General features: G+C 41.6%; 1 protein-coding gene across 1 annotated transcript in view; it reads right to left on the reverse strand.

Moving 5' to 3' along the window:
• Positions 1–5,048, reverse strand: part of LOC137503330 (serine/threonine-protein phosphatase 6 regulatory ankyrin repeat subunit B-like) — a 160,787-nt gene extending 155,739 nt beyond the window's left edge. The window contains exon 1 of the mRNA XM_068230885.1: positions 4,923–5,048. The gene's annotated coding sequence lies outside the window, so the exon portion shown is untranslated. The remainder of the gene's footprint in view (positions 1–4,922) is intronic.
• Positions 5,049–26,669: the final 21,621 nt, after the last annotated feature.

Consider the following 26,669-nt stretch of genomic DNA (forward strand, 5'->3'; position numbering starts at 1 on the left):
TTTGCTAGTCTGTAAGGCTCCCTCGTCTCATGCTGCACGAAGCAACACTTACAGAAATAAAGCCGATCATCTTCCGGCTGAGAGACACAGGTTAATTTGGGGACAGCGAGGACCTTGTGTTTATTTTATAGGGCGTTTTAAATACAACACACCTCCACTGTCCAAAGCCGTGTCAGTTAACTAACAAGACAATTCCTGAAGTTAACACTCGTTTACTGAGAGCTAATCTGAGGTGCCACATTCTCACGTGTGATATTTGTTTTAACGGGGTCCATTTTGTGCCAGGACACAGCCATGTCTGCAGGTCACCGGTACTTTTCTCCTCCAACATACAGCGAGTGCCTGCTACCGAGTATCTGCCATGCCGTTATATAGTTGTGTAATTTAGGGTGACACTTGAGGTTAGACACCTGCAAGCACACGATCTTTCATTTCAATACTCTGACCACGCATCAGAGCCACATTGATGAGAAAGACCGAGTAAATCTGACAGAAGTTTCAGTCTAGCTAGTTCGTGGATTACTGGGCGATTCAAACCTCTCAGAGAAGACGAGATTGGTACTGGAACCAAGTACAGTAAAATTTGCCCAAAGCGGAACTTGAATAAAGCGGAAACTTGTCCACTTGGTCCTGGCAGCGCTTGCGGCTTTATAATGTTTTTACTCTTGAATAATGTACAACCTCCTCAACGCGGAAACGGAGACGAATAATGGAATTATTTTTAAAAATGAGCTTTTACAGTCCGGAAAATGTTACGAACTGTTGCAGCCCTACGTACAATACTTATGCATTGCTGCTGCTGCGGAGATGATCAATGTCAGTGTTTGGACAACCCTGCCATCAGCGCACCTGTCTTTCTATGTGTTCACTGTCAGACGTCAGGGATTTCTGTGAGGAAAGACCAGCACCGTGTGGAACGAATGAATCGCTTGAAGACGTATCGGCAACATCCGTCCTGTGTCAAGCAGGAAACGTTTTCTGCGGATCAAGGAAGTTTATTGGAAGTGATGAACATCTTTCGATACATCACTATTTGGAATCAGCTACAGCTCTTCCAGTAATAAGAAAGGCCAAGAAAGAGGAGCAGACGAAAGAAGGAGACGAGCAAGAAGATGAAAATCAAATCGAGATTCGAATCCACGACCAGGCCCAACAGTGCAATTTGCCGTGACACGCTTCTTGAACTAATGGAGTCAGCTCAGAACTTCATTCTAGAAAGAAGAAGTAACAAGTTTCTTTGTGTGGAAGAGAGGAGCGGGTATCCAGTGTTGTGATGGTGTGTCATACTGTGTGTAATAATAATGCGCTACAGTACATCAATCTTGATGCGCAAAGAGATACTGCATCGCGTTTTGTGTAGCAGTAGTCATGATCGATGTTTTAAAGCAAAAAATGTAATACGGAAACTGGCCCAATTCGGAAAAAATTGTGGTCCCCTGAAATCCCGCTTTGAGCGAGTTTTACTGCGAACCACATTATCACAATCAGTAAACGGACAGCTAAAGGCTCGGTTTCTCAGAACTGACGCATGCGAGGTGCGAGGTGCGAGGCCAACGTTGCGTACTTTCGTCCCAATGACACTGCGAGGCTCGTGGTTTTCCAGGCTGCGAAGCGGATCAGTTGCCGAGCACATGTCTTGTTCATTGGATCTCGCAGCCTGTGCCTACTGTTGGAAGAGAAAGCGCTTTATGTGTCAGTACTGGAGGGTTTTCTTCACCCCTATAGCAGTATCAATGGAAACTGTTGATGATCTTGTGATGTCAGCCTGTATCGTCCAAAACCTTCTCCGGAATGAGCGAATTCCTTGCCTAAATGAACACTTTATTGGCAATTTGGAATTAACAGAAGAAAACATGATTCCTCTGGCAGCTGACAACGGAGGTAATTCTACACATGATGCTTTCATGATAAGAGACAGCTTCAAGAAATATTTTTGTAGCAGGGAGAGAGAATCGGTCTGACAAAGAGAATGTGCTAACAGGGTAGAGTGAAAGTTTTTTTCTAACGGACAAACATGTGTTTGTTTACCTATAGTTTACTTTTTCTGTGACCCAATTAGCATAATAATGGAATGAACATCGTTATTAAAATAAAACACGTGATTTTATTAAATGAACAATACTGAACTCAAATTTTGTAAAATTATATATCTTGGCATATTTGATATTAAAGTAATGGATTTATTGGTTGATATCTCATTTCTAAATCTGTCAATTATTTAATCCTTTGAAACTGAACTAATTATATTTGTTATAAGTAATATCAATAATAATAATAATAATAATAATAATAATAATAATAATAATAATAATAATAATAATAATAGATACCCTCCCACCGATCCACAGAGGCAGCTACCACATCAATGAGAAAACAAAGAATCCCAAGAACGGAGGTTCCAAATGACAGTAAATTAACATTAATCGTCTGGTACCTCCGTCTTTGGAGTTTCGATTTTTACGAACTCTTTCCTTCTCAAGACCATCGTATAATACATAAAACTAGCAACATTTATTAGCTATTCTATCCAACTTCAGTGATATCATTTTCCATAAGTTGTCTTTCACAGCGTTGTTTTTATAGCTCTTGTGTTGTAAGTTATACAACACTGGGTGCATTCGAACTTCTTCAATCAGTTCCTCGTCCACTTCGTCCGTAAAGCTCATCGTGTTGCTTAAAGCAGTAAAAACAAGAACAGAAACAATGTCGCCTCGCACTGCTGTCGCCTCGCACAAATCTGGCCGGACGAATAAGTGCGCGGTGACGCTGCGAGGTTTCACTGCGAGGTTGCGCACACTGCGCACCGCGCAGCTTGAGAAACCACTTGCATAAGCTCCTGTAGTCTGGATTTGTGCGAGGCGGGCCTCACACCTCGCACCTCGCATGCGTCGGTTCTGAGAAACCAAGCCTTAAGCGTGTCCTCGGACAGATCTTTGTGACAAACCCGGAACCATATATCGCATCTGAAGAGTTTCAGTATTAGATCATCCATTTGTATTGATTGGTGCGTTTGTGAATGTTAGGACTATTTTATGCCGAGTACTACAGTTGACTTACGTCCACTTAATGATTAATAATAATAACAATAACATACACGTCATTTTGATACATGCTGTATATTGCGACCTCTATCCGCTTGGAGTGCTCCTCAGTACCGGTACTCACATTTGAGGGCACCGAACAAAGTGAACGCATCTACCGATTAAAAAAGATTCCTGTCGCAAACAGGCAGAGATTGTGAACAAGGGACTTCTGATGGGGAAAATCGTTCCGACTGAGGATCTAAGAGACAATTCATAATAACACTGGAGTTGTTTGTGTATTATATTAAAGACGAGGCCACAGTAGCTGTATGACGTCACAAATTAAGGTTTACTCATGTCGGCAGAGCTACGCTACTTGTTAGTAGTTTATTAGGCGATGACGTGATGCTGTCGCACGAGTTCTCTACAATTATTCCGATATTAAAACTTTAAACCAAATACCGCACGCACTCTGACAGCACTGGTATATCAGCTTTACACTTCGTAACTCCCGAATGCACTGGCCGGGATAAGAACCAAGGCTGGAGCGTTATAAATATATATGAGACTTCAGGAATGTCGAATCTTCAATAACCCTCCAACACCCGCGGGGGCTACCCCCGTAGCACAGCCATTTTCTCTTCTGTGATTGTTGCAGTGGTGAGGGGTAGGTACCTTCCTTCCTGTTAATCCTGTGGCCATTTAGTGTGCGATTGCACGTCTTGGACGTTGGACCTGTGCTCAAGTCAGTGTTGAAGTTGACAGGGCTACATCTGTAGCCCGGGCAAGTGCATGGCTGCTAACCTTAAGAAGATTATCCGACAGTGGTTGGAGAATACAGTGACGACGATGAAGTTCCACAGGATGAAAGTGATGATGGTGTAGAAGGTTTCGTAACGGAACAAATTCTGCACTCTGATACTGAGGAGTTAGATAACGAGTTTAGTGAAAATGGTGACCAGTCTACTTCAGGTAGCGAACAAAGTGGTAATGCTGATAGTAAAGTACATAGTATAACTAATTGTGCATCAACAGTCTGCAAAATCTCAGAATAGCTTGGAATAGAAGTTGAACGTATTATAAATGAACGATAATTAATTTAAGACCTAGAAAAGTAACAATGTATTCAATCAAAACGGAAATAAACTTGTGGGCTACATACTGTATGTAGCGCACGCGAGTATTCCCGTAACAAAATTGCGCACGAGTACCGCAGGGTCGAAGTGCTTGTCCGAGTATCAACCACGGTCGGTTCGAACCACGACTACTCAGGAAACTCACCGGACATAATTCCACACAGCTACTTACAACGTGCGGATCTGTTGTATTCACCAGGAGACCGAAGTTACAACATTGTGCTCCTGAACACTCTACAGTAGTAATTACGTGCCATAGTTTGTACAACAATTTGAGAAGAAATAAAAAACCACATCTGCCATTTGCCATTAAATGAGACTGTCCAAGATGGAAGTGAATAGGTCACAAACTATCGCATCATTTGTGATACTGCTTTGCCATTTTCTCTCGAAATGGCTGCCGGGACACTCAGATATGCTATCCCCACAAGTGGACAGTGCAGTACAGTAACATTTCATAAATGTGTCTCCGATCTACATCAGCGTACACAGTGTTTTTGAGGTAGGCCTTGTACGGTGTTTGTATTGTACAGGGAAGCAAATATCAGTGCATCTGTACGTACAATTTCTGTAATACGTCGAATAAAATACGACTAAGAGCTTGCTGCGTATGTTCAAGAAAGAAAAGGCTCAGATAATTCGCTCGATATGCATACAGTAGGCCTATATATTAGTAATAATCTGTAAGCTGCTTAACGCCCAAATAATCATTGATTCCGTTCGAGTGGTTGCTTGTAATATTAGTAGAGTTAAGTTAACTTACAGACAGAGGTTTCCAGCAACAGGGAGACCGGACAATGACTAGCTGCGAAGGACTTTCGAAGACGTCTTACTATCGAAGTGCTCAAGTTACTGGATCTTGGCCTTTTTATTGGTCTTGGGTGGGGCAGGATGCTTTGACGTCAAGTCTCCACACATTTTGTGAGCAGCATTCGGGCGATAAGATAAAGGTGAAGTGTCGATAAGGTATAGAATGGCCGAGTCGCCTGCAGCCGCCATTGAGTGCAACAGAGAGCACACGTCCACCACTCTCCTGGGCCCACATTTCTTCAACTGTTGCCCACTGATGTCATATCCTCTCCGTTTCCTTCCTCGAACCAGAGGGCGCCTTTCTTATTCAGGTTCTGTGGGGTACGGACTTTCTCGTCTCGCTACTTTCTCTGACAATGCTTCATTTTACCCTCTTCTAGTGATATCTCTTGGATCAAGTGAAATGTATCCAAATTTTAACGGTATGGCCAGAACCTTGCAATAAATTGCTGTTGTTGTTAAGGTTATATCATTAACATCTTCATTATAAACTTTAATGCGTTTCAGAGTTCAGTCTGCAAGCATCATCTCGATCCATATTCTAAATACACTTACAGGATGGGAAGGTACCAACACACCCTGGCGAGAGGCGCTGGAGAAGGGAATAAGAGGAGGAAGATAGGAGATGTACTGTCACGTGTAATTCAACTACGTAAAATCACTGCGTTGCCACAGTACTATGTGACAGCTGATAGCAGCAGGACCGCATAACATGTGCCTCATCAGACGGTGGAGCTGAACAGTCTCGTGTCTGTAGTTTTACTGTAAAAGAACTGCTACAGGACAGAATTTCGGAACCTCGACGTCTCCCAAACTATAGTTACTATAGTTACTATCGTTGTTATTATTATCATATTGGCTGAAGATGTTCCTAGCCTCTGAAATGAAGCAACAATGAACATATTTTTTTATTGGTAGACACGTAACGGAAAGGAATGAGTACGTCCTTCAGTGACGTTCTTTTTTTTTGCTAGGGGCTTTACGTCGCACCGACACAGATAGGTCTTATGGCGACGATGGGATAGGAAAGGCCTAGGAGTTGGAAGGAAGCGGCCGTGGCCTTAATTAAGGTACAGCCCCAGCATTTGCCTGGTGTGAAAATGGGAAACCACGGAAAACCATCTTCAGGGCTGCCGATAGTGGGATTCGAACCTACTATCTCCCGGATGCAAGCTCACAGCCGCGCGCCTCTACGCGCACAGCCAACTCGCCCGGTTCAGTGAAGTTTTGTAGACCCAAAAAAGGAATCCTGTCACAGGTGATCGTCGTTATTTCTTAAAAGCTCGCTTCCCTCTGGATAATGAGGAGAAAGACTGAGACCATCAGTGTGTTTTAAAATCAGGTGTCATGACTGCAATCAGAGAATACAGTTCTGCTATGTACAGTATTTTTCATATTTTCTGGTCGAAACATAAATTTATCGGGTCGTAAGCCGGTCAAACTTACCTGGTTCTTGGATGAGGAAGTTTATGCGAGGTTTACTTGAACATTGTGGTGAGGAGCGCTATCAATCATTAAGGCTGATCGAGGGGTGATGATGGTATTCATGAAGTTCTTAGCCACTTTTCGCAATTCATTCAGTTCACATCCTCGTGGTAACCTCCAGACCTTCTGTAGATAACCGGCCGCCCTTTCTTTCTGCATAATGGCTGACGATCTACGTAAGTACGAGTGTGTTTAATTTCTCTTGCTCGGTGTTCTTTTATTGACTTCCCCTCTAGGAAACACTTCTGTCTCTTAACGATGCTCACTAAATACACGCAGTCCAGGACACCGCTGTTGAGTGAAATACTCAGGGTGCTACTGTCTACAGTGTTTGAGGTAGGGCCAGCATTTATAGACACTAAAACAGTTAAATAGGCAGGCATATAGCCATTCAAATAGTCAAAATAGGCACGAAAATAGTGACCACAGTGTGAAATAGGCATGGAAAATGTCTTATAATTTGATATCCTGCATACACTTATGTCTCTCTGTGATGGCGGTTGGATACAGGAGGCCATTTTCTTGTGCGTTCCCTTCCTGTGTTAATGTACTGTGTAGAGTTGTTGGACCCGAGTCTATATACCGTGTGAGGAATGCCACACTCTGTACAGCGTAGCAACAAACCAACTTGCCACAAGACATAAATAAATAGGCCTATAAATTTGAACGTACTCCTCAATTCTACCTAAAGGAGGCTTAATGGATTTACATCTTAAAAGCGTACGTTTCTGTACACAGGTATAAAATACTATAGGCAAATTGGCAAAATCTCATCCTTACTGATCACCCCACTTTCTCCTACCTTCTGATTTATTGCACATCTCGTTGTCTGATTCTTGCCACATCTCCTTATCGCTCCTCTCAAGAAGGCCGGAGATAGAACAAAGTACTGCCCGATAACACAGCTTATCGCTCAGTGGTAAAGCCATCCAACACTCATCTTCAGCAGAAATGAACCGCAATTGACAAAACAACTAAGTGCCTACTTCACTTTGCCACGTTCAAGAATATGTCCTGCTTTCTGTTACCCTACACGAATAATAATATGCCGATACTCTGAGTAACGTACATGTTTTAATTTATCACAATTCGCATCATTTTCTATTCATGTTAAAACACCACATTCAAATAAACTGTTTACAACAGAAAATCTAGCAGCAGAGTCAAGTTCACTGCTGTATCTTTTGATATTTCTGGCCTTTCCTTCTTGTTTTGGTGTACGTCTTAAGATTTTACGTCTCATTAACTACCTTTATGCTTTTTGGAGACGTTGATGTGCCGGAATTTTGTCCAACAAGAGTTATTTAACGTGCACATTAATCTAACAACACGAGGCTGACTAACCAGCGGACTGAGCTTGGATCGAACCTGTAACAATTTCTTTTTAATAGCGAGGAGTATCGAGGGTTAGGTCAGCAACACCTTCATGGCGAGCTCGTCTCTCAGACATTGTACTTCAAGAGAGGTTGCCTCGTCATCTTGTGATAGCTATAATGATGGCGATGATGATGTTGATAATAATAATAATAATAATAATAATAATAATAATAATAATAATAATAATAATAATAATAATAATAATAATAATTGTACCTAGCGGTACACCCCTAACCGCAGTTTTAAGTCTTGCGCCAATAAATCCTCCAATAACTGGATCAACTCATAAGTTTCTCAGAAGATGTCACTACAGTAAAATTTGTGATTACGAAGTTGTCAATACTGTGTGGATTTCAACTTGTTTTGTTTTCTATTGATCAAGAAGTGTGGACATTCTCTTATAGATGCCTCTACTAAAAGCTAACAATAATAATAATAATAATAATAATAATAATAATAATAATAATAATAATAATAATAATAATAATAATAATAATAATATCGTCCTAACGGTTAGCGAAGTGGTCCTCGGTTAACGGGGCACCAGGTTCTTCTGACCGTCAGGTCGGTGATTTTTACCTGTACTCAAGCCATCACCTAGTAACTGCCACAAAGACACGCAATAATGAGTCATTCCCTCCTCGTATAGTTTGCAACAGAAAGGGTGCGTGGTAGTAAAAGTGGGCTATGTCCAGATGTAGTTACCAAAAGAAACACTACTGGAAAGAAGAATTCGATCGTTCGAACATTTGAAGACATTACTGCATGTGAAGTGTGCCTTTGAACTGGAGTGAAATACAGCCAGTATCTGGGTCAGAAGAGGTGAAGTATGGTATAGCGAAGGGATACTGGGGGCTAGAAGGGTATATCAGACCTGAAATGAACAGACACTACATTAAATTTGTGGGGGAATAATGACTACTGGTCAAAATTTCATCTTAAAGAGGGATGTATTTGTGAAATAAAAAGAAAGATTCCTTCAGTTGACCTTTAAGTGAAGCTAAGAGAGTAAGGATGGTGAGAGGAAACCAAGATGGAGGTTGCTGGGATTAACTCCATCAATCCACTGTTGAAATCAGTTTAATAGATTACATTTTTTTGCGGCCGAAACGACGACAGTGTACTGAACAAATCAACACATTAATTAAAAAAAACTAAAGAGGAAATACACACAGGAATACAGAACACTTCAAAATACAATATAGCCTTGTTCTATTTCACAGCTGAAGAGGTTCTCTTCGCTCTTTGAGGTGGGCAAAGGTATTGTCTTTGGATTTTATGAGTTCACTACCAATGCTCGGAGGAGCCAAGTCCTGCAAGAGCAAATAAGTTTTGTTACGTCGACGCGACGTCAATGAATGTTCGTCTGAACTGTTGGACACAGGTGAAAACTTGAGACCATATAGAGGTATATTTTTTCAAACCCTTTTGTCAAATGAAAATGCGTGGAAGAAGTATTACTTGGGTATGATGTGCTCTGTAATAATCAGGATGTTACGATGTAGTAAACTGTACTCTGGTCCGACATCAATACCGTACGAGTCTGAAGTCGCATGGTAGTTTATTTAATTGCTGTAATAAGAACTAGTGTCATGAGCACGGATACTAAATGTATGGATATTTATTTATTTATTTATTTATTTATTTATTTATTTATACTCGCTAAAATGATAGGCTGCCTAAATCTGACAAAATACACCATTACACTTGAAAATATGTTTATCCATGAAGAGTTTCCTGCAGTTGTTCATTCTCGTATGCAGTACTATAGAGGTGATTTCTGATAATGTGGGTGGAGCGTTTAATGACCAAGATGTCTAAATCACAGTACAGATTATTTGGAATGCCCACACTTTAGTCAAATTCAACTAAGAATTCTGATATGGCTCCTCTTGCTCCGATGAGAAGTCCTACAACACTTATGATTCTTTGCAGTAGCTGATGGTTGTTTCGTAGATGGCTCGCTTCTCCGCATCTACCTCTGCTGGGTGACTGGAGTCGACCTCACATGTAATGCTGGAGTTCAGAATATATACGAAGTCCTTTTCTCGGGCAATTGCGATTTTATTTATTCTCCGGTTGCTTCCACCGTGATCAACACATGGCGCCTCTTCATGTACCTCGTAACTTTTCAGGGAGAATGCTGCTGCAATTCTAGAACATATTCTGTTGTGTCCAACATTCATAAGCAAGTCCCCTCGTGGACATGAACCAAGCATGAAGAAAATCTGAAATCTTGTGACCTAGGGAGTGCGGTCAGGCTGTCGGGATATACTGGGTTCGAACACTAGGTCGGCAGACCGAAGATACCTTTCCGTGGTTACACATTTCCACACCAAGCAAATCCCAGAGATGTACCAAGGTCACATTGTCGCCATAAGACATGGAGGTAACACGTGTACACAATTTTAAGAGTCATGTGGTATTTGATGGTGTTCAATTGACATGTCGTCACGTAAAGCGACTCATGAACAGAAAACATTCATCAAATTATTTGATCTTATAGACAATATGAAGAAAAATTAGGATTGAGGAGGATAACATTGGGGAATATCAGTTTATAGCAAGAGGAGATAGGGATTGGGAGATCTTCGATAAATTTCAACATCCTTTTTAATTATGTAAGAAAAGACTAGGCAAGTAACTAATAGGACATCTGCATCCTGGGAGACTGCCCTAAATGCAGATAAGTGAGGAGTGGCTGAAGGTGGCATCATCTTTTCCCAATACCATGGGTATTCCTAAATGCATCATGGAATCAAATGAGACATTTCTGGACGAAGACACAACGGAAAACAAATGATTTGTTGCACCACCTGATGCGAGAGTTCGTCGCATCTTTAGAACACTTTCGACTATATAAGACGGGTACAAGTGCATCCAATGACCCATCGAATTTCGTACAGGAACAATTGTTCATTTATGGTGACAGGCCTGTTATGAGATTGGTGGTTTTCCTCCTCTACTTAGCCGAGAACGACGTTCTTCAGCTCCCTCCTTTCAGCCCATGCGATGTTTAAACAGACTCTACATTTTCACTTAAACTACAGTAACTCAATACCTGCTTGCCAAATACTTGTTGTAAAAGGCATTTTTCATCCTGATAAGGTCAGGTCATTATGTATTTTGGTAAGTTTCATGTGATTAATCTCAAAACGGGAAACGGGATGGCCTAGGGAGCGGTGATAAGGGAACAGGGAACTGGAAATCAAGTAGGGATGACATAAAATTGTTAGTGTTGAACTGTAGAAGTATTGTAAAGAAAGGAATAGAATTAAGTAATTTAATAGATATATATTTACCAGATATTGTAATAGGAGTTGAATTATGGCTGAGAAATGGTATAATGGATGCAGAAATTTTCTCACGGCACTGGAGTGTGTATCGTAGAGATAGGATAGGAAAGGTGGGAGGGGGAGTTTTCATTCTGGTGAAAGAAGAATTTGTAAGCTACGAAAAAGTTAAAGATGAGACACATGAAATTCTAGGTGTAAGGCTCATTTCTAAAGATAATAGGCAACTTGATATATTTGGAGTGTACAGATCGGGAAAGGGTAGCACTGATGCGGATTCCGAATTATTTGATAGGATAGTCAGCTATGTGGGAAACGACATGGAAAGAAATGTGATTGTAGCGGGAGATCTGAATTTGCCAGATGTCAATTGGGAAGGAAATGCGAACGACAGGAAGCATGACCAACAAATGGCAAATAAGTTAATATGGGATGGACAGCTGATTCAGAAAGTGATGGAACCAACCAGAGGGAAAAATATTTTGTATGTGGTGCTGATAAAACCAGATGAGCTCTATAGGGAAACTGAAGTAATAGATGGTATTAGTGATCATGAAGCTGTTTTTGTGGTAGTTAAAAATAAATGTGATAGAAAGGAAGGTCTTAAAAGTAGGACTGTTAGGCAGTACCATATGGCTGATAAAGCAGGTATGAGGCAGTTTCTAAAAAGTAACTATGATCGGTGGAAAACGGTAAATAAAAATGTAAACAGACTCTGGGATGGGTTTAAAGAAATTGTTGAGGAATGCGAAAACAGGTTTGTACCTTTAAGGGTGGTAAGGAATGGTAAAGGCCCACCTTATTATAATAGAGAAATAAAGAGACTAAGAAGGAGGTGCAGACTGGAAAGAAATAGAGTTAGAAATGGCTGTGGAAGTAAGGAGAAATTGAAGGAACTTACTAGAAAATTGAATCTAGCAAAGAAGGCAGCTAAGGATAACATGATGGCAAGCATAATTGGCAGTCATACAAATTTTAGTGAAAAATGGAAGGGTATGTATAGGTATTTTAAGGCAGAAACGTGTTCCAAGTAGGACATTCCAGGAATAATTAATGAACAAGGGGAGTGTGTATGTGAGGATCTTCAAAAGGCAGAAGTATTCAGTCAGCAGTATGTACAGATTGTTGGTTACAAGGATAATGTCGAGATAGAGGAAGAGACTAAGGCCAAAGAAGTAATAAAATTTACATATGATAGCAATGACATTTACAATAAGATACAAAAGTTGAAAACTAGGAAAGCGGCTGGAATTGATCAGATTTCTGGGGATATACTAAAGACAATGGGTTGGTATATAATACCATATCTTAAGTACTTATTTGATTATTGTTTGGCCGAAGGAGCTATACCAGATGAATGGAGAGTTGCTATAGTAGCTCCTGTGTATAAAGGAAAGGGTGATAGACATAAAGCTGAAAATTACAGGCCAGTAAGTTTGACATGCATTGTATGTAAGCTTTGGGAAGGCATTCTTTCTGATTATATTAGACATGTTTGTGAAATAAATAACTGGTTCGATAGAAGGCAATTCGGTTTTAGGAAATGTTATTCCACTGAAGCTCAACTTGTAGGATTCCAGCAAGATATAGCAGATATCTTGGATTCTGGAGGTCAAATGGACTGTATCGCGATTGACCTGTCTAAAGCATTTGATAGGGTGGATCATGGGAGACTACTGGCAAAAATGAGTGCAATTGGACTAGACAAAAGAGTGACTGAATGGGTTGCTATATTTCTAGAAAATAGATCTCAGAGAGTTAGAGTAGGTGAAGCTTTGTCTGACCCTGTAATAGTTGAGAGGGGAGTTCCTCAGGGCAGTGTTATCGGACTTTTATGTCTTCTTATATATATAAATGATATGAGTAAAGGAGTGGAATCGGAGGTAAGGCTTTTTGCGGATGATGTTATTCTCTATAGAGTGATAAATAAGTTACAAGATTGTGAGCAACTGCAACGTGACCTCGAAAATATTGTGAGATGGACAGCAGGCAATGGTATGTTGATAAACGGGGCTAAAAGTCAGGTTGTGAGTTTCACAAATAGGAAAAGTCCTCTCAGTTTTAATTACTGCGTTGATGGGGTGAAAGTTCCTTTTGGGGATCATTGTAAGTATCTAGGTGTTAATATAAGGAAAGATCTTCATTGGGGTAATCACATAAATGGGATTGTAAATAAAGGGTACCGATCTCTGCACATGGTTATGAGGGTGTTTAGGGGTTGTAGTAAGGATGTAAAGGAGAGTGCATATAAGTCTCTGGTAAGACCCCAACTAGAGTATGGTTCCAGTGTATGGGACCCTCACCAGGATTACCTGATTCAAGAACTGGAAAAAATCCAAAGAAAAGCAGCTCGATTTGTTCTGGATGATTTCCGACAAAAGAGTAGCGTTACAAAAATGTTGCAATGTTTGGGTTGGGAAGAATTGAGAGTAAGAAGAAGAGCTGCTCGGCTAAGTGGTATGTTCCGAGCTGTCAGCGGAGAGATGGCGTGGAATGACATTAGTAGACGAATAGGTTTGAATGGCGTCTATAAAAGTAGGAAAGATCACAATATGAAGATAAAGTTGGAATTCAAGAGGACAAACTGGGGCATATATTCATTTATAGGAAGAGGAGTTAGGGATTGGAATAACTTACCAAGGGAGATGCTCAGTAAATTTCCAATTTCTTTGAAATCATTTCTTAAAAGGCTAGGAAAGCAACAGATAGGGAATCTGCCACCTGGGCGACTGCCCTAAATGCAGATCAGTATTGATTGATTGATTGATTGATTGATTGAAAACGTGGTTTGCACTGTATTTAGAAGGCTGACTTTATACTCTGGTAGAAATACATTTCACCCACCGGGACAAGTGGATCTCTTTCTGCCTCATTCTCCGCTAACAAAGCCACTTTCTTCTATATGCACTTTCACCCCTGCTTAAAACTTATATTCAAACACTTTCTCAACACTTCTGGAAGGATCAGTGCAGGAACTGAATAAAATAGCTCTCCGTAACCTGAGCTTCTCGCAGCTTATGAAAGAAATTCACGGTTTTCTTAAATATAAGTATTTTGTTACTTGTAGTGTTGAGGTAGAAAAACATACAAGTTACAACAAAAAGACTGAATTACTACAGTGTCTTCGTCGGGTAAATCAGGGGCTAATGGGCTAGATGGCGTCCACGCACATCTACCTAGTGCTCGGGCTCCCAAAGCAAGATGGCCGCTATACATTGTTTATATGAGACTAACTTTAAGGAGCTGGGCCACGGGCTAATGGTGATACATATTACTTATAGGTCTAACTATGAAAAAAATTCCTTATCGGCTCACAACTTGATGTTAAACAGAGCTATGCCAAGGGAAAAACATTATGAGACAGAATAAGGCACGAACTGGGACTTTAAACACAATGACCCTGGCTGCTTACTGCGAAGAGTTCATTGATCTCATGGAAAGAAGGAAGATAGAGGTCTTAGGGTTGAGTGAAACGAAGTGGAAGATAAAAAGGTGTAAAATCTCTTCGCCACTGGCATGACAATACCAATGACGCACGCAATGGTGTAGGATTTATCCTAATAAACACGTGGACGGAGTTTCAGGCATAAAATATGTCAGTGATTGGATAATGAAGTTACTATGGAAGACAAATAAGATCTTGACCATTGTTCAGGTGTATGCACCACAGTCTAGTTGCACTCCAGAAGAGAAAGATGCCTTCTTTGAGGACATGGAAGAAAATGTAGAACAGGACAACGAAATAGTGATGGAAGATCTTAATGCCCAAGTCTGTGTTGAGATACAGGGTTATGAAAATGTTATTGGCCCAAATGGTTTGGAAACAGCAATGCAGAAGGAGAACACCTCACAGGTTTCTACCTGTGGAATAACCTCCTTATTGAAAATACTTATTTTAAGAAACAACTGAGCCATAAAATCATCAGGTACAGCTGGGACGGAAACCTGAAACATTATATCTGACAAAGAATCTGTAACTCTCATCACAGATGTGAAAGTCTTTCCAGGTGAAAGCCTCGATAGTGACCATCGGCTACTAACTGCCACTTTGCGAAACATTCCAATTTGGAGGGTAAAACCAAAGCATACACCAAAGGTAAACGATTGGGATCTAGAATATCCTGAGAAAAAGGAAGCATGCCAGCCGAAAATCAAAGGCAACCTACCACATGATGAATTAAGACCAGGCCAAGAAGAGTGGAACAGGTTTAAAGAAATATTTGTGGACACTACAGTCAATAAGCACCAAAGTAGAGGAGAAAGTAACCCCCTGGTGGAATGGCACTATCCAGAAAGCGATCCATGAAAGGAATATAGCAAGGAAAGGTAAGGACAAGGAGAACCAGAAGGGTGTAAAGAAAGTGAAACGAGTTTGAGAGAATTAGATCAGAAGTAAGGAAACTTAAGGTTGAGAGATTAATCAAATCGGAGAAAGAATAATGTTGGTTTGATTTCACTGCCAAGTTAGAAAATGACAGCAAAAATAACAAGAAGGTCTTGTACAGCAGTACGGAGAATAGAAGAAAACCATATGTAACAGTGAAAGGTATAGAAGATGAGTATGTATCACTTGTACGGAAGAGACACACATAAGTCAAGTGATGAGGAACTATTCTGTGCAGCTGTATATGGAAAAGATTCAATGGACAAGGTTCAGAAGCTGAGAGTGAAAGTGAAAGTGAGCTTCCCTTGACCTGGTCAGAGGTTGAAAACGCTTTAAAGGACATGCGAAAGGGCACCTGGCATCGATGAAATGAGGGTTGATACATACTGCGGGAATTCCTCGACTTCATTGGTTTTTGAGAGTTATGAATGCCATCTGGAAGGAAGATAAGGTTGCAGAAGTTTGGACAAAGGAGATTGTAATTCCGCTCTTCAAAAAGGGAAGCAGACGTCAATGTAGCAACTACAGAGGAATCACGCTACTGTATCATGGATTAAAGCGTATGGAGAAAATTATTGATAAATGGCTCAGGAACATCATTTAAACTCAGTTAGAAGAAGAACAGTGTGGATTAGGGGTGATAGAACAACTACTGACCTCATCATTGCTGTTAGTATGTTGTAGAGAATGATGAGGAAAAGGAAGGGATATAAACTTTGTCTTCTTGGATCTCGAAGAGGCTTATGACAGCGTGCCTAGGGACAAGATCTGGGATTGTCTATCAAGAAGAAATGTTTCAGACTCTTATCAGAAAAGTGAAAATGCTGTATACCCACAGTCAGAGCTGTCTCCAAATAGGGAGCGCATATTCAGATTGATTTGTTACTTCTAAGGGAGTGTATTGCCACCTCTGCTATTCATCTCTGTAATGGACGAAATCATAAAGAGGGTGAAACAAAAAGTGTGTCGGTATGGATTTCAAGGCATTGGCTTTCACAGACGATGTGGTGATTAGGGGTTGCACAGAGGATGAAGTACTGCTGAAACAACGAATTTAAGGAGTTTGGCCTAAAATTAGCACTACGAAGATGGTAGCTATGAGGCTTAGCAGGCAAAGAAGAGGTATCAATATTATGCTGGATGGAGAGAAAGTAGCAGAAGTTGATCAGTTCCAATTGTAACTCGAGATCGCCGTTGCTCAGATGAAATCACCAATAGGATTCAGAAAGGAGCTCAATTATATCATAAAGTTAGGAACCACCACTGGGACAACCAAATTCCTTTAATATGTAAGACAACTTTGTATCAGGCCTGCTTTGTTACAATAATAACATAGTGTGTGGAAACTTGCACCATCAACAGAAGGGATAACAGCAGACTCAAGGTTGCGGTAGTGAAATTCCTTAGGTCAATGCTGCAGAAAACGAGACGAGATAAGATCCGAAATGAAAACGTCCACGAGGACTTGGAACCATTCTACCAAATTCTAATAGCATGAAGATTGAAATGGTTTGGTCACTTGAAGATGATGGATCTGAAGAGGTTGGTACGAAAATTGTTTGACAAAGACCTGGAGGGAAAGCGATCTAGGAGCAGACCTGTCCCATGGCTCTCCCAAATAAAAGATGATCTGCAAGGAAGAGGAGTCGAAGTGTACCTGCAGAGACATAAGTAGGGAGCGCTCTTGCACCGCACCCGAGAAACTGGAGACGGTTAAATGATGATGATGATGATGAGCTCTTCAAGTTGAAGACCTGAACTGTAAGCTACCTCTGGACATAACAACGCCCTAAACGCATTCCTACACTCCCGCCCACCACCCTCATGCACACCATCCCACAAGTCCTCCCTATGTAGCTTATCATAGATCGATCAGCCGTATTGTTCAGACTCTTTCCTAACCGCCCCTCCTTAGTAGAGGCAGTCATAAGCCCAAATGAAGCATGCGAGATACTCTAAATCCTAGAGAAACGTAAACGCAAAACCCCTCCGTCAGCTCACCCAGGTTTAGTCCTCTAAAGCAAATAGGTCCTAAGTCACAAATTATGAGCCACTGAGGTAGCCATGTATGCGCATTAGAACTTACGTCACCTCCCTAGTCCTATAAGAATAATGTAACAACTATCCGATTATAATACTTTTTACTTCGTGCATTATTACCTAAAGGACTGTATTCCAGTTACATGTCTCGAAAATGCTGTCGGTATATCTCTCTTTTATTAGCAAGTAGGGCGAACTGTTTTCGGTTGTGAACACAAGGTTTTAATCTCTAAGCGAATTAAAAAATTCTGTCGGCAAATATAAATCTCTAGAGTTCAAATCTATAAGATCTAAAGTTAAAATGAGAATTTGAGAGATCCTGAATTTAGCATCCTTTAACACTTCAGTGACTTTAAGCACTCATCACCCTTTTATCCCTTTCGTCATTTAGGCCCTGCTCATTATCCTCCCCTCATTAGCCCTTGCTCATTAGCCATTTGTGCCCTTTGCCCTTTAGTGCCCCCTCCACCTCATCGTAATACTCCTCCATCTCCTGATCCTCCTACTTTACTCCTCCTTCGCCTCCCCTGTGCCCTTTAGGCCTTTAGTTCCCTTTAGCTCTTAGCCTTTAGTTTTTATTCTGAAAGAACTTTTAAGGAATCACCCAATACTTTTTAACCCGGGAGAGTGGCGCGGGGTATTTTGTGACTTGGCACAAACTTATTTTAATCGATTGCGCTTAGATACCCTTGCTGCCACATACCTCTCCCCACATTCCTTGCCTTTTGTCTGAGGTCAGTGACATTGTAGTGGAGGGTGTCCATTTGTAGAAAGAGGGATTGTTATATAGCGGTGCAATGAAGTGTCTCGTTAGACCCCGCACCACAGGTCCCGTTCGTGGGAAGTACACCAGCAGCAGAGTTGAGTGAACCCAGTGACTTATGTTGTAACAATATAAGGAATTCATTCAGTCAATCCCTTATCATAAGTATGAGGCAAGTGTGTTATGTCGTTTACACTCTGTGGAGGAGGAAATGTTTTAGTGTGAGTGAGGATGAACTTATTGGTAGTAGACTCTAACAGTGAAACGCGACACAGCGCTAATGACGAATTAAATATTAGTGAGATTATGTACCTCTTTCTCAATGGTTTTGGACCACAACAGGAAAGGATGATGTTACAAACTGGACAAAACTTCCTCCTGCTAAAAACCCACAACCCTGTAACTCATTTACTCGTAGCAAGAAGTGCATCATCGCCTGGAAGCTTCGAGCATTTTTTCACGAATGATAATATGTTGCAACTAATTGTAACCTGTACGAACCTGGAAATTGAAAGGGTCAGAGGAAATTATACTAGCAAACGAATAACTTATCAAGATATGGATTGTCATGAAGAGGATAATTATTTCCGGTAACCACCCAGGGATATATTGCAGGAACAGTATTACGTAGTTAGCAGGATCTAAGCCTGCCAGCCGTCAGCTGAATGATGCAAGATAATGTGTTTAGTAAAAATTATTCCTGACCATGAGACGTTTTTAATTTTATATGCTGTGACGATAGTTGATATATACATTTATTTTCGATAAAATATCATGCTATTGAATATAAAACCTAATACATCAATATATGAAGAATAAAAATTAGTCATCCTGTTATTAAAGCTAGTTCCCTAATAGTGGTCACGAAGTACTCCACGCCACCTCTAACGTTGCGTCAAAGAGCGCCGCCTGTCAAGGGTTAATGCTCGAGGTTACTTTTACCCGAAACTTTGAAAAGAAACAGTTAGGGGTGAGTTGTATATATCGCCTGTTAGAGGATAATTTTTTATACATTTCAAGCTAAAATTATTCTTCTACAACGACCGGTTTAAGTGATAAGGAATATTGAGTTAATGGCTGTTTCACCCCATCCTATTTTTTACCCAAAAAGTCATTGAAAGTATCATACTAATCTTTCTAAATGCTAGAAGTAATTTTTGCCAAAAGCATTGAAAAGAAACAGGGGTGAGTTATACATGGCCTGTTAGACATACATTATCATTATAGACTGTTATGCCTTTCAGCGTTCAGTCTGCAAGCTTCTGTGAATTTACTAAACGACGCCACAATCCTCAATTTGCAACTAGTGTTGTGGCCTCATTTAGTTCTATACCTCTTATCTTTAAATCGTTAGAAACCGAGTCTAACCATCGTCGTCTTGGTCTCCCTCTACTTCTCTTACCCTCCTTAGCAGAGTTCATTATTCTCCTAGGTAACCTCTCCTCCTCCATTCGCCTCACATTACCCCACCACCGAAGCCGGTTTATGCGTACAGCTTCATCCATCGAGTTCATTCCTAAATTAGCCTTTAGCTCCACATTACGTGTACCCTCCTACCACTGTTCCCATCTATTTGTACCAGCAATCATTCTTGCTACTTTCATGTCTGTTACTTCTAACTTATGAATAAGATACCCTGAGTCCACCCAGCTTTCGCTCCCGTAAAGCAAAGTTGGTCTGAAAACAGACCGATGTAAAGATAGTTTAGTCTGGGAGCTGACTTCCTTCTTACAGAATACTGTTGATCGCAACTGCGAGCTCACTGCATTAGCTTTACTACATCTTGATTCAATCTCACTTACTATATTACCATCCTGGGAGAACACACAACCTAAATACTTGGAATTATCGACCTGTTCTAGCCCTGTATCACCAATCTGACATTCAATTCTGTTGAATTTCTTACCTACTGACATCAATTTAGTCTTCGAGAGGCTAATTTTCATACCATACTCATTGCATCTATTTTCAAGTTCCAAGATATTAGACTGCAGGCTTTCGGTACAATCTGCCATTAAGACCAAGTCGTCAGAATAGGCCTGTTAGAAGATATTTTTACTTGAATTTCAAGCCAAAAGTTAGTTTTCTACAGGAGACATTGAATTTTAATTTAAGGGTTGCTTTCACTCCAGCCCATTATTTACACTCATTCCCATTTGAAGTATCATCCGAGACTTTCTTAACGTTCTAGGTTATTTAAAATATATTATTATCTTTATTCTCTTTATTATCTTTATTATCTTTATTATCTTGGTAAATAGTGTTGCCATAACAAATACATAGAATACATTTAGACCCGAGCAACGAAATAAATTATCAGATAAACATGAAAGTTAAAAAATGGATCGGAAACATACAACTTGAATCTCTTTGCATGAGGTTTAAACTTGTAGGTCATGCAGAAAAGAAAATTAACTTCACCTTTTGAGTTTTTAAATTCTCAACTTTTAAGTTTTACTTTTCTGATAGTTTTCCGCTAGGAATTTGCTAGTAGGGTTTCATGTAGTTGTGAGGGCACGAAAATGGTCCGTTTTGCTTTAAGATGCACTTTGTACGAAATCGGGAGCGTCTAGTGTAGGGAAGGGCAGCCAGTTAGAAGGATGTAGCAGCCGAACTGTCACCACTAGTCCTATAAAACCAATTTATAGCAATGATCTTGCTTCAGGAGCCCTAGCACAGCTTCCCAGATTTAGCCTCTTAAGGCCGATGTATAGCAACCATTTGAATAGTAGACATTTTCACAGTTCCCAAAAAATAGGGTGATAAAACTAATAGGTCATATGCTATAAGTTATGAGCCCCTGATGTAGCTCTCTGGAGTTATAATAGATCTCAGGATAGCATGGCAGCTATCTTGGAGAGTAGCCTTTGCCTCAATTCCTGAAAGTTATTCTGAACAGATAATAGGTCATAAGTTACCATTTATGAGCCCCTGAATTAGTTCTCCAATGTTGGCCTACAAGAAGGATGTATCACGATTGGCCCTTGGACCAGCTCCTTAAAGTTGGTCTCATATCCAATGTATAGCGGACATCTTGCCTCGGGAGCCCCTGTACCAGCCTCCCCTAATTTACCTACCTGTCTTCTGTGTAAAGATACCTACGCTGTGTCAGCTCTCAAGGCCACTTACCTAGATGACGCACAACGGTGCTAACTATCCACACTGTCTTCAGCTTGTAGTGACAACTGCCACATTCCACAGCGGCTTCAGCGACTTTAATTGGACGATACTGAGCTATACTACGTCATTACGGACCCCAGTTACTGTACTCAACTCTCAATGCACCAGAAAGCGAAATGTGGTTCGCAGTCCTCAAAAGCAAAGGAGGTAGTGAGTTGCTGGTTGAATCACAAGGAAGAAGGGGCTGGGGCCAAAACAAACTCATATTTAACAGTTTTATTACTTCACGATAATTTATTCACACAGGTACAAACGTTAGCACAGAGAACTATCCTCTTCCAGGTCACGACACCCCTCGCTGTTGTAGCACTGATCCCAGAGAGAGGAGGAAGGGACCCATCCTACCTCTGAAGAGTAGCCAGCGACTGTACTGCAGATAGAGGGAGCCGAACTAGTTTACTGTTGTCGTGTGAACCTTGGTAATTTCCAAGTAATTTCCTTCTTTGGTGACCAGTGCTCTAGGAAGCGTACGACCTCGTGGTGTTCCGTCAATTTAGCAAGGGCCAGCTCTAGTCTTAACACTGAGAAGAGTGTGGTCTAGTGTGATAATGTACTTCACAACCTCAAGGTGACCGTACGATGCAGCCTCGTGTAGTGGAGTCCAACCATCACTAGTCTTAACATTGATAAGAGTGTGGTCTAGTGTGGTAAGGTACTTCACAACCTCAAGGTGACCGTACGATGCAGCCTCGTGTAGTGGAGTCCAACCATCACTGGTCTTAACATTGATAAGAGTGTGGTCTAGTGTGGTAAGGTACTTCACAACCTCAAGTTGACCGTACGATGCAGCCTCGTGTAGTGGAGTCCAACCATCACTAGTCTTAACACTGAGACGAGTGTGGTCTAGTGTGGTAAGGTACTTCACAACCTCAAGGTGACCGTACGATGCAGCCTCGTGTAGTGGAGTCCAACCATCACTAGTCTTAACATTGATGTGTGGTCTAGTGTGGTAAGGTACTTCACAACCTGAAGTTGACCGTGCGATGCAGCCTCGTGTAGTGGAGTCCAACCATCACTAGTCTTAACACTGAGAAGAGTGTGGTCTAGTGTGGTAAGGTACTTCACAACCTCAAGTTGACCGTGCGATGCAGCCTCGTGTAGTGGAGTCCAACCATCACTAGTCTTAACATTGATAAGAGTGTGGTCTAGTGTGGTAAGGTACTTCACAACCTCAAGTTGACCGTACGATGCAGCCTCGTGTAGTGGAGTCCAACCATCACTAATCTTAACATTGATAAGAGTGTGGTCTAGTGTGGTAAGGTACTTCACAACCTCAAGGTGACCGTACGATGCAGCCTCGTGTAGTGGAGTCCAACCATCACTAGTCTTAACATTGATGTGTGGTCTAGTGTGGTAAGGTACTTCACAACCTGAAGTTGACCGTGCGATGCAGCCTCGTGTAGTGGAGTCCAACCATCACTAGTCTTAACATTGATAAGAGTGTGGTCTAGTGTGGTAAGGTACTTCACAACCTCAAGTTGACCGTGCGATGCAGCCTCGTGTAGTGGAGTCCAACCATCACTAGTCTTAACATTGATAAGAGTGTGGTCTAGTGTGGTAAGGTACTTCACAACCTCAAGTTGACCGTACGATGCAGCCTCGTGTAGTGGAGTCCAACCATCACTAGTCTTAACATTGATAAGAGTGTGGTCTAGTGTGGTAAGGTACTTCACAACCTCAAGGTGACCGTGCGATGCAGCCTCGTGTAGTGGAGTCCAACCATCACTAGTCTTAACATTGATGTGTGGTCTAGTGTGGTAAGGTACTTCACAACCTCAAGGTGACCGTACTATGCAGCCTCGTGTAGTGGAGTCCAACCATCACTAGTCTTAACATTGATAAGAGTGTGGTCTAGTGTGGTAAGGTACTTCACTACCTCAAAGTAACCAAACTGCGCAGCTAGGTGTAGTGGGGTGTGACCATCACTCGTCGTAACATAGAGACTCCTACGATCTAGAGTGGTGAGGTACTTAGCAAATTAAAGTCCGGCTTTGTGGCTAAATGGATAGAATGTTTGTCTCTGGCCCGATGGCCCCGGTTCAGTTCTCAGAAATAAACCCCTTGTACTCTTAATTCCTCTGGCTTGGGGAGTGTTGAGTGTTTATAACGTCTTCGCCACATTATGTCACCACCTAGCCTATACAGATGCCATGCACCATTATTATTATTAAAGTCAAAATGTTGAACTTCACAGCATTACTAGTGGTGGTACACATCGTTCGCTGGTTTATTAGCTTCTTCGGGAAAACAGTGATGGTGTCCGACCAATGATCACGCGTTCGATTCCAAGCAACCCAACAGAACACTAAAGCTGAAAGATTGCATTTCATGTTAGCAGATTTACATATGAGAAAAACTAGGCCTATAACAGGAGCCTTGCACTGTCTTCCTACAAGGATGTAGAGTAAATGGGAGTGAAATGCCGGCACTCTGTTATCTGTAAGTGTGAGATGAGGAAGTACAAACGATGAGTGGCGATCTGACGGAGCAAAGCCTTGCCCCCCCCCCCTCCCGGTCCCCGCACCTATCTCTCATACAGCAGCAAGCCAGTTGGTCGGGGGGAGAGGGACACAGAGCCTGGGCTGCGAGATCAGTCTCCGACACCTTGCTGTCAGAAATACGTGCGACGTGTTTCTCATTGCTTTCAAGTTTTGCAAATGGAACAGTGTGTAAGATGCTGACATTATAATGTGCTTTAGATTTCCATCGTCCTCATTTGAGGTTTGGGCTTCACGGATAACTTTGGTAGCCCTCAGCATACGCCACTAACCACAGTTAACTAAATCACCTGTACCATGTAAACTTCGAAACTGACCATCATATTTGAACAAGACATCCACATTCCATCGACATGCACATTCAGAAGAGAAAGAAAAGCAGAAGCAGGAGCATTAGAGAAATCAAATTAATTCAGGGAAAAATATTCCTTTCAAATATTTCATGAATTACTTGAGGGATTAAGTTATGTAAGTGTTGGTGATAAGAGGTCAGTTGTTGCATGTTGCCATTAATGCTTTCACGGCCCGTACTTATAGACATGATGCCGTGTCAAGAAAATAAGGTGGAATTCTTTACGTTTCGCAGGGAACTGTGCCCTGCGGCCTCAGAAGAAATCTCGACTGTCCACGAGAAAGGCTTCCTCTTTAAAATTTAGACGTTATAATATAAGTGGAAATGGTACGTTCATTCGCCAACAGATGGCTTCCAGGACGTGGCACAACGCTAGCGTTCGAGCGGAAGCTGACCGAACCATCAGACTAAGCGGTTCACATAACGTTATATGGTACTCGAAATTTGCATAAAATTAAAGACCTTGAAAATTTGCTGAAAGTCAGTTCCAATTCTTAAGCATAACCCAAGAGTAGTATAATACAGGGATTCGGCCGCCACCGCCACCTCCGGCTCCCAGTGGCCACCTCCACCTCAGCCAGTGGCCTCTTCCAGTACTGCCAACTTAACCTAACTAGCGCGACAGTACTGCCAACTTAACCTAACTAGCGCGAAATATGAATTTGTAAACAAAGCCACGTGCTTTTTGACAGCTGTCATCGACAACAACGCATCGCTAACCTCAGTACTGCCATCTTGACGGGCCTAAACCTCAGTAGTGCCAACTTAACCTAACTAGCTCGAGATAAACAAAGCCACGTGCTTTTTGACAACCACATGCTTTTTGACAGATTTGTAAACAAAGCCACGTGCTTTTTGACAGACAACAACGCATCGCAAACCTCAGTACTGCCATCATGACGGGCCTAAACCTCAGTAGTGCCAGCTTAACCTAACTAGCATGAGGTAAACAAAGCCACGTGTTTTTTGACAGCCACGTGCTTTTTGACAGATTTGTAAACAAAGCCACGTGCTTTTTGACAGACAACAACGCATCGCTAACCTCAGTACTGCCATCTTGACGGGAATAAACCTCGGTGGTACCAACTTAACCTAACTAGCGAGAGGTAAACAAAGCCACGTGCTTTTTGACAGCCACATGCTTTTTGACAGCTGCCATCCGCCATCTTTGAGCACCGTGCTGCCCTCTTTCGTCACCTGTCATCGGCAGTGCTGCCATCTTGACGGGTCTAAACCTTAGTGCTACCAACTTAACCTAACTAGCGCGAGGTAAACAAAGCCACGTGTTTTTTGACAGCCGTCATCCGCCATCTTTAATCCATAGAGCACAGTGCTGCCCTCTTTAGCTACTTACCTTTGAAATGTGGTGGCGGATAATTTGAAAAATGCTTTTTGACAGCAGCCATATTGCATCGCAAACCTCAGTGCTGCCCTCTTTAGCTAGATACCTGTGGTAGCAGACAATTCCACGTGACAGCAGCCATCTTTAATCAAGAGAGCACCGTGCTGCCCTCTATGTGGTGGCGGCAAATTGAAAAATTCCACGTGCTCTTGTTTGGAAACAAACTCACGTGCTTTTTTGACAGCTACCATCCACCATCTTTAATCAACAGAGCACAGTGCTGTACTCTTTAGCTAGATACCTTTGAAATGTGGTGGCGGCAATTTGAAAAATTCTATGTGCTCTTGTTGGGAAACAAAGCTACGTGCTTTTTTTGACAGCTGTCATCCGCCATCTTTAATCAATAGAGCACTGTGCTGCTATCATGCGGGCAATTTCGTTAGCTGTCATCCGCCATCTTTAACCCAGAGAGAACAGTGCTGCCCTCTATGTGGTGGCGGCAAATTGAAAAATTCCACGTGCTCTTGTTTGAAAACATACTCACGTGCTTTTTTGACAGCTGTCATCCGCCATCTTTAATCCAGAGAGAACAGTGCTGCCCTCTATGTGGTGGCGGCAAATTCCACGTGCTTTACAAACCTATGCGCTTTTCTGTCATCCACCATCTTTAATCTAGAGAGAACAGTGCTGCACTCTATGCGGTGGCGGCAAATTCTACGTGCTTTACAAACCTATGCGCTTTTCTGTCATCCACCATCTTTAATCTAGAGAGAACAGTGCTGCACTCTATGTGGTGGCGGCAAATTCTACGTGCTCTTATTTGGAAACAAATTCTACTCGCTCTTCAGCTGTCATCTACCATCTTTAATCAAGAGAGCACCGTGCTGCCCTCTTTGTGGTGGCGGATAATTTGAAAAAATTCTTTTCGACAAGCAGCCATCTTTAATCCAGAGAGAACAGTGCTGCCCTCTTTAGCTACTTACCTT

Source organism: Anabrus simplex, chromosome X (genome assembly GCF_040414725.1).
Source record: "Anabrus simplex isolate iqAnaSimp1 chromosome X, ASM4041472v1, whole genome shotgun sequence".
In the NCBI taxonomy this organism is placed as follows: Eukaryota; Metazoa; Arthropoda; class Insecta; order Orthoptera; family Tettigoniidae; genus Anabrus; species Anabrus simplex.